The following is an 8,489-nucleotide window of genomic DNA, read 5'->3' as shown; positions in this document are numbered from 1 at the left end:
CTGGTTTGAGCAGCGAGAATTTGATTAGCTCCACCAAGTGTAAAAACCATACACAAGTGAAGGTGTTTCCCTTTTCTATCACTGCTTTCATTGCATCTCTCTTGGGTCGAAGGTGCAGCTTTTTCTACACAAATTAGGAAAAGTAACAGACCCCAATCTGCACTAATCTGACATTTGCCTAGGAGATCCTAGATTAGTGTTATTTTCTGTGTGTGTGTGAGATAGCAGGGAGGGGGTTGAAATCCTCCCTGCTTTAAAAACATGTGAAAATGCTCTATTGGATGAATGGGCTAAGGGTTTTTATTGTTTAATTGTTTAATTGTGTAATTGTTTGATTGTTTAGTTATCCCCTGCAGCTGGTGGTAATTGTAAATTAGAGCCAGGTGCAGGGTATTTAAGAGAGGCAGCCAGTCTGCTCAGGGCTGCTGCTGAGAGAAGAGCCTGACTGTGCGAGTGAGCAGTCGTATTGAGGAATCGTGTGAGTTTGTGTTTGTGGCAGGTAAATGGCTTAGCCGTCCTGCGTGATAGTAAAAAAATCACGATACACACACAAGTTTGAAGGAAATAGCGCTGATGCGCAACTTTAATAACAAAAATAAGCAAAAAATAAAACAAAACAAACACCTAGCTCCTTCGGAGCACTAACTAAACACTCGGTGCAAGATCCTAACTACCACGCAGGACGGCTAAGCCATTTACCTGCCACAAACACAGACTCGCACAATTCCTCAATACGACTGCTCACACACACAGTCGGGCTCTTCTCTCAGCAGCAGCCCTGAGCAGACTGGCTGCCTCTCTTGAATACCCTGCACCTGGCTGTAATTCACAATTACCACCAGGTGCAGGGGATAACTAAACAATCAAACAATTACAAAATTAACCAATTAAACAATAAAAACCCTTAGTCCATTCACCCAACAGTGCATTTTCACATATTTTTAAAGCAGGGAGGATTTTAACCCCCTCCCTGCTATCTCACAGTGTGACATAGGGCTAGATAACGAAAAAAAACTCTAGCTGTGCCCAAAGCAAGATAGAAGGGTCTTCACAATTGAAATACAATCTGTTTTTGTTGGTTTTGAATTTGTAAATGTGTGTTTAATTGCATGGGTGCGTTTCACACCAATGTGGTTTTAAATTGAAATTCTTTATTGTACAGTAGATACAAAATGTGTATCTGACTTCCTTTTAAGTTAATGTTCTATTTGTATATATATATATATATATATTTAGTATAGGGTTTCCTCTAAAACACATGACTGATAATTGATGAAGTGTATAGTTCCTGCCTTTTGTAGTTTTGTTTACACTTTGACATCGGGTGTTCCACTGCAGTGTGTCTGCTGTTCATTAAAACAGTCAAAGGCTGAGACAGAGGCTGTTGCTTTCTTTATTCTCTGTGTCACTGCACATTAATGTTACAGATAATCTCTGTAAAACACTTCTATGGTTATTTCAGTTCTTACTAGTAGACGCAGCTGTTTACAAGGTTATTAATCCAATATATTTGTGTTTGTTTCTTCTCGTTAGAGAATTTGCAGAGAGCACAGCAGTCTTGTTGGAATGGAGCAGCAACACTGCTGGCAGGCGCTGTTATATCTGAAACATGCCAGCAAACAAGAACAACGAAAGAATACATTGTGAACAGACCACAGGAAACCCAACCAGCGCAGACACACAGAGTCCCTTAACTAGAGCAAGGTTACAGTAGGGAAACCTCTATAGGAGGCCAGGAGTGTAAAATAAGAGCAACATTTGGTGTAGATGGGTGTAAAATCAGTACAGTGTGGATTGTGACAGACAGACAGACAGGCATGCATGTGAGGCAGTGAAATAGGTACTTAAATAAAATATATAACTTCCATTTTAGTAATATCTAACAAAGTAGATTCTGTACTTTACAGAACAGATTCTATCTGTGTAAATGTAGATGCATTATATTGACAGAAGTGGGGTATGTGGTTATTTTAATAGAAATGAATTGGAGCAACAACCTATTGGGCTAATAGTGAAAAGAAATGTGTTTTAAATGTGCATGCACACGAGCTTACGCAGAACAAGTAGATACTTGACCTGGTACAGTCTGCATACTTGTGATTAAGGGTCTGCTTAAATCATGGTAAATTTACATATTTTTCGTGGGTAGGTTATGGAATAAAATTAGGATTTCGTGACGTTTCCTGGACTGGTGTAAACATTAAATAAACCCAAGTGACAATATTTCGGAGCACTATAAAGGCCTTAAAATAATGCTGCTTGCTTCCTTACTAAAACGGAGTGCTATCATTTGTTAATGGCAAGCATGCAACATCTTCCCAACAGTTGCTGCCTACATTCTCTGTCTGGTGTGGATTTGTCCATACCTTGAGACGGCACGTCTGCATCCACTGAATTGGTTGGAAGTCTAAGGTAAAGCTTTGCCAAGTTATACAGATGTAGAAATCGATTAGAAACAGTTCCAAAACTCAGTTACCCAAAGGTATCTGGCATTCTTTAATAAAGTCCATATATGCAGCATGTTCCATGTCATGTTATTTGTCTCATTCAATAATTTATTTTATTGGTGTCAAAACAAAGAAAACTTGCCTATTCAGGTCTAAAATTCTAACTGCATTTTAAAAAGTAAGCAGCAGGTTGTTTGAAGCAGTGGCTGTGCTAGATCGTATTCTAGTGCTGATTTTAACTTGGCTACAACCGACAGGAATGCTTTTTGTCTGCACTGACTTTCTAGTTTGTTTTCTGAAAGCTGTTTATTTTATGTTAGGTTGAGCAGTCTCTAGTAGCCTTTCATTTTAATGTGTGATTCTGAAGCTAAATAGCAATCAATCATATTTTCTCCAAAGACACATTTACAAGATGTGCAAAACAATTAACTCCATCTGTACAGTTTCTTTAGGAAATATCTTGACACGATCATCAGCAAAATCTACTTTGCTTTTTTTGCTTTGTCGTCCATTTCTGGTATTTTACCTCCAATGCTGAAAACTAGATTTTTAGCAACCTAAATCAAAACAATGCAGTACTGACACTGTCCCACCGCTTACTGTAGAGCACAGGTCACAGAAAAGCCAGTACAGACGCACTGATAGGCTGATTTAAAACATCAAAGCGGTTAAGGTTCTTGTTTACTTACAAACAGAGAATTGTTAGGGTCTGGAATCAACTCCCCAGTAATGTTGTTGAAGCTGACACTGGGATCCTTCAAGAAGCTGCTTGATGAGATTCTGGGATCAATAAGCTACTAACAACCAAACGAGCAAGATGGGCCGAATGGCCTCCTCTCATTTGTAAACTTTCTTATGTTCTTATGTTATGTTCTTATGAGTATTTTTTTTATAAATGTTATTTGTCTAAGGACTTTTTTTTGTTTGTTTGTTTTGCAATGCACACAGGACGACGAAGGAGCAAAAAAAAAACCCAAAACCTATCTACAGAAGGAAGATGCATAGTTTGCGTTGTGCAGTAGTTTATTTAAACAAGGGTTCTTTTTCTCTCTGTACTTGTCTGGTATGCATTGGTGCCTAAAAGAGGTCAATTTCCTGATTTCTGCAAAATCACGATTTAGGTAGAACCCTACTTATGATACCGTTTACTAACATTATGACATTGTAAAAAATGTAATTCAATAGAAACACAACGATAATAAGAACATAAGAACATAAGAAAGTTTACAAACGAGAGGAGGCCATTCGGCCCATCTTGCTCGTTTGGTTGTTAGTAGCTTATTGATCCCAAAATCTCATCAAGCAGCTTCTTGAAGGATCCCAGGGTGTCAGCTTCAACAACATTACTGGGGAGTTGATTCCAGACCCTCACAATTCTCTGTGTAAAAAAGTGTCTCCTATTTTCTGTTCTGAATGCCCCTTTTTCTAAACTCCATTTGTGACCCCTGGTCCTTGTTTCTTTTTTCAGGCTGAAAAAGTCCCTTGGGTCGACACTGTCAATACCTTTTAGAATTTTGAATGCTTGAATTAGGTCGCCACGTAGTCTTCTTTGTTCAAGACTGAACAGATTCAATTCTTTTAGCCTGTCTGCATATGACATGCCTTTTAAGCCCAGAATAATTCTGGTCGCTCTTCTTTGCACTCTTTCTAGAGCAGCAATATCTTTTTTATAGCGAGGTGACCAGAACTGAACACAATATTCAAGATGAGGTCTTACTAGTGCATTGTACAGTTTTAACATTACTTCCCTTGATTTAAATTCAAAAATAAAGATCCCTTCAATGCATTGTTTATTATTATTCTGCCAGACAATGTTATATAATCTGGGTATCTCAACAAAAAAAAAGAATGATGAAAAAAGACCACAGGTCTTAAAATGTGACTAGCAAACCTGTGTAATTCTCAGATTGACACACACAGAATCCCCAATCTATTAAATCACAAACAGTAATGGATCACCTACCATGAAGTATAAAATAAGAATTTAAATGGAAGCAGACAATCCAATCAAAATACAAAATTGAATGATTTTGTATTTATTCTTTTACTTTAGAAGCATTAATAAAATGTATACATTGTTTCAAATATGAGCTCGACAATAAAACTAGCAATTATTTTTCAGACTCTCCTGTTATTGTAACGTTGCCATTTTCAAGAACAAAAGCCTATCGGCACTTAAACTAGCACCCCTCTGCTCTTTACTTTGGAAACTGGTCTGCTACAGTATGTGTATTGCCTGTTAAATAACCCCAATGTGACCTGAATGACTTGTGATCGCTCTCCAGTGGCTACAGCATGTTCTGTGCACACGCCGAGGCGAACACAGTGCAGTGATCATGTCCTGCTTTTGGACTGTTTGAGGTAAGGACGTGAAGGAGTGCAACATGAACAGGTTAAAAACATTCATATAAAATCCGAGAGTTCACTCAGAGTAGAGGGACAGACGGATGATACTTTTGAAAAGGGGAAAAACAAAAAATGAAAATATTTTGTCAACAAAATCATATTGAGTTAAAATGCCTGTAAAAATTACTCAATGTAAATAGGTCAGGATATGCATGGAGCCTCATACTTTGAATATGTTCATTTCAGCTATGTTAGGTATCATTTGGGGGAAATGATTCCCACCTTATAAATGCTGTTGCTGTGCAAGTATTGTGCATGATCTCATAAGGTCAGGGTGGTGGCTAGGAATTAAATAAACATCCTGGATGGGAATCTTGAAATACAACAGGCATCACGTGGTGAACAACACTGAGCACGTATAATCCTCTTCAGCAGGGCTTCTCAACCCTGGACTTGCTGGTTTTCATTCCAATTGAGCTCTCAATTACTTAACTAGACCCTTAATTGATCCGATCATTTGCTTAATTAGACCTTTTTAATTGTTTTCAGCTGTTAAACAGTTGCAGAGCTAAAGTTACTGAATGTTATAGCTAACTTGAAATCTGCAACTGTTAAAGCACTGAAAACTATCAAAGGCCTAATTTGCAAAATACTGTGAAGACCACATTTAGAGCAGTTTTAATAAAAATGACTTTTTTGTACAGCAGACCTGCAGTGATAAAGAACACAAGAAGGAAATGTATTTACTCATTATTGCAGGTTGTTCATCTTACCGAAGCAGATAGATCACGTGAAAGAAATCTACTGGTGCTATTAAAAAAAAAAAAAAAAATGCCATTATACACTCAGACTACATAGTAGGCTTATATTAGGGTTTTACCAAAATTTTGGTACAAAATTGACATTTGTGAAGTATAAAAGCCACACAAATGTCATGCTCTAATATATGGAGAGGTTATGGTCAGGGAGATCAACTGCTAATGCAGTTTCCTCTGTGCCATTGATTACGATTATGACTATGACTGTAGCAGGTTCGTTCCTGAAGCCTGGCCATGTCGTCATTTCTTCTGTCTCTATGGCACACATGCTGATGGGCTTTGGGCTTCTCCTTGTACCTTTGCTGCACCTCTCTAGCCCTCTGCTGGATCTGATTGGATTTCTGATCCTCACCCTGTGTACGCCTGTTCAGTTCGATCATCTTGAAGAGGTCGGTGAGCTGCTGTCTCTATCAGCTCAGCATTCCTCACTGCCCTCCTCTCAAACACATCTTTGATCTCCCTCACCTGGTCCATCGCACTCATCTGCTTGGTGAGCCACTGCAAAGAGGTCACAGGCTGCGGCACACCCAGCTCATTGGAGTAATAGTGTTCGGGTGGTATTGGTAATCCTTAGGCTGGTGTTGGGGCTGGGAATGGGAGCCCTGCTGGTCCCTTTTCCAGTCACTGCAAAAGCACACACCTCCTGGAATATCCAGAAGATCAAGTTCACTGCAGCTAGAACCCTTGGGCATGTTCTGCTCCCCCCCACCCCCAACAATAAAAAAAGAACAAAAAAAAAGTTTATGTTTAGGTCTATGTATGACTCCAGTTTCTCTACAAGTACTGAGCCATCCTTACTAAGTGGGTGGTGGGACATCTGTAGGCAGCAGTACCATTGAGGGAGATTACGAAGAACCAGAGAATCTCCACGCCCCACTTTGTATTACTTTAAAAAACACAATGTTGATATTAAAAAAATACCAGACATTTTAAGATGGAAGTGATCTATATTTTGATTCGGGTGAGATGGGTTTAGCTACATTGTATTTTTATTGATATTTATAAAAAAATGTGAAAAGAAAATCTGTCATGGACTCCTAAAAGGCCATGTTTTCAGTGTATGGAAGACAGAATAAACATGCTCAGTATTTGTCTGGTGTGTGAACGTCCCTGCTCTCAAAGCACAATGACACTGTGCTTTGTTAGGTAGCAATCACCAACGACATTGAAAATGCTTTTTCAATTAAAATATTTTTGTAGAATGGATTAGCAGCAATAATTCTGACTCGCAGCAAACTGTGGTGCCCCATTTATTTCAAAGGAAAATCTGATAACAGAGAGAAAGCCACCAGGGAGATAGAAGAGGGTTGGATTCAGGTAGGCAGAGAAAAAAAGAAAAATAAACTTAGTCAAACACAACCACCAGAAATCAAGGGTAGCGCTGTACATCAAAAATAGTCTTGAAGCCCAGGTGTTAAATCTGTAAGAAAAAAAACAATGCAGAATCAATATGGGTCAGAATAATGGACAAAAATTCAAAAGGGCATAATAAAAGATAATTGGGTCCTCATCTGTTAGGACAAACTCTCTATAAAGATAGACAATGGTTTAAGGAGTTAATTTTTTAAAATGGTTTAATGGATCAATTAAAAAAATATTCAAGCTGAATGGAGGAGCTCTCGTTGGTAAACGTTTTATTAGCTTCTTAATCGTAGTATTTATTCTTAAATTTCTCTCTCGCTCCTCGATCTGTCTCATTCCTCCTCTGAACACCCCACCGGAGTGCAGAGAGCTGTGGGTTTGTATACAGGTGGCCTTCTTCTGATTAGCAACAACTATACAATTAGATAATTCAGGAGATGGCCATCTTCTGCACAAGGTTTTTAATCATTCCTGGCAGAGGACGAGTTTACAACTCTCGACCCCGTTCTAAAAATAAACTCATGTACAGGGCTCCCCAAGATGTTTATAGTACAGTCCAAACAGGGCTCCTCATCGTGTTACACAGTCCAATACAGAATTTAATTAAAACAGAAATTTAAAAATTGTAAAATTAGAAAAACTAAGATAAAAAGCTAGTTTGTAGAAATAGAAGAATTAGGAGACTAAAACAAAAATGTGTAATAAGATTGGAATTAAAATAAAGAAATAAAAAATAATAAATAAGCTTCCACACAGAAAGACGAAGCACTGCAGCCAGCCAGGGCTATTTCATTCAGGAGCACAAAAGCAAAGTAAGAAGTGTTTATAGCCACCAGAGGGCGCTCATCTAAATAACTAGTGTTCTTCATTGTTGTCTGTGCAACAGACGTTGAAAACAAAATGAATTGATAGTCATTACAAGACAGCCGTGGAAATCTTAACATGTTTGTTGCATTATATATTTAACGTAAATAGCCTATTTTGAAAGCTTTTTTTTTTTTTTTTTTTTTGTTTAAACAATACATTTATATACCAGTTTCCCTTTGAACTTTCCCAATTTCATCTTTACAGGATTCTTTGTAATTCAACCTTTTTTTGTATATATTACCCGTGAATTCATTCTTTATTGGATATCACATGTCAAACGCAGTGGGTTTGTTTTTAACATGTGAGTCCCCATCTATTTTTTTTATTTTTTTATTTTTTTTTGTTTAGGAAAACAGTGGGATGATACTTTGGAGGAGGGTCGGTTTTCCAGAGAGCTTCTGACAAAGTCACACAGAACATCTTCTCCCTTGTTTCTCGGTGTCCAGTCTAAAAATCCCTACAAAACCTTTCAACCTGTAGGGATAACAAAAGAAAGGACCTGCTCTGCAAGACATGGCGCTAAAGGTGGATAGAAACACACAGGGGCCCAAGGAATAGAGAAACACAGGGGCCCAAGGAATAGAGACACACAGGGGCCCAAGGAAAAGAAACACAGAGGGGCCCAAGGAATAGAGACACAGAGGGGCCC

This window comes from Polyodon spathula, chromosome 4, assembly GCF_017654505.1.
Source record: "Polyodon spathula isolate WHYD16114869_AA chromosome 4, ASM1765450v1, whole genome shotgun sequence".
NCBI lineage: Eukaryota > Metazoa > Chordata > Actinopteri > Acipenseriformes > Polyodontidae > Polyodon > Polyodon spathula.
This window is presented reverse-complemented; position numbering follows the sequence as displayed.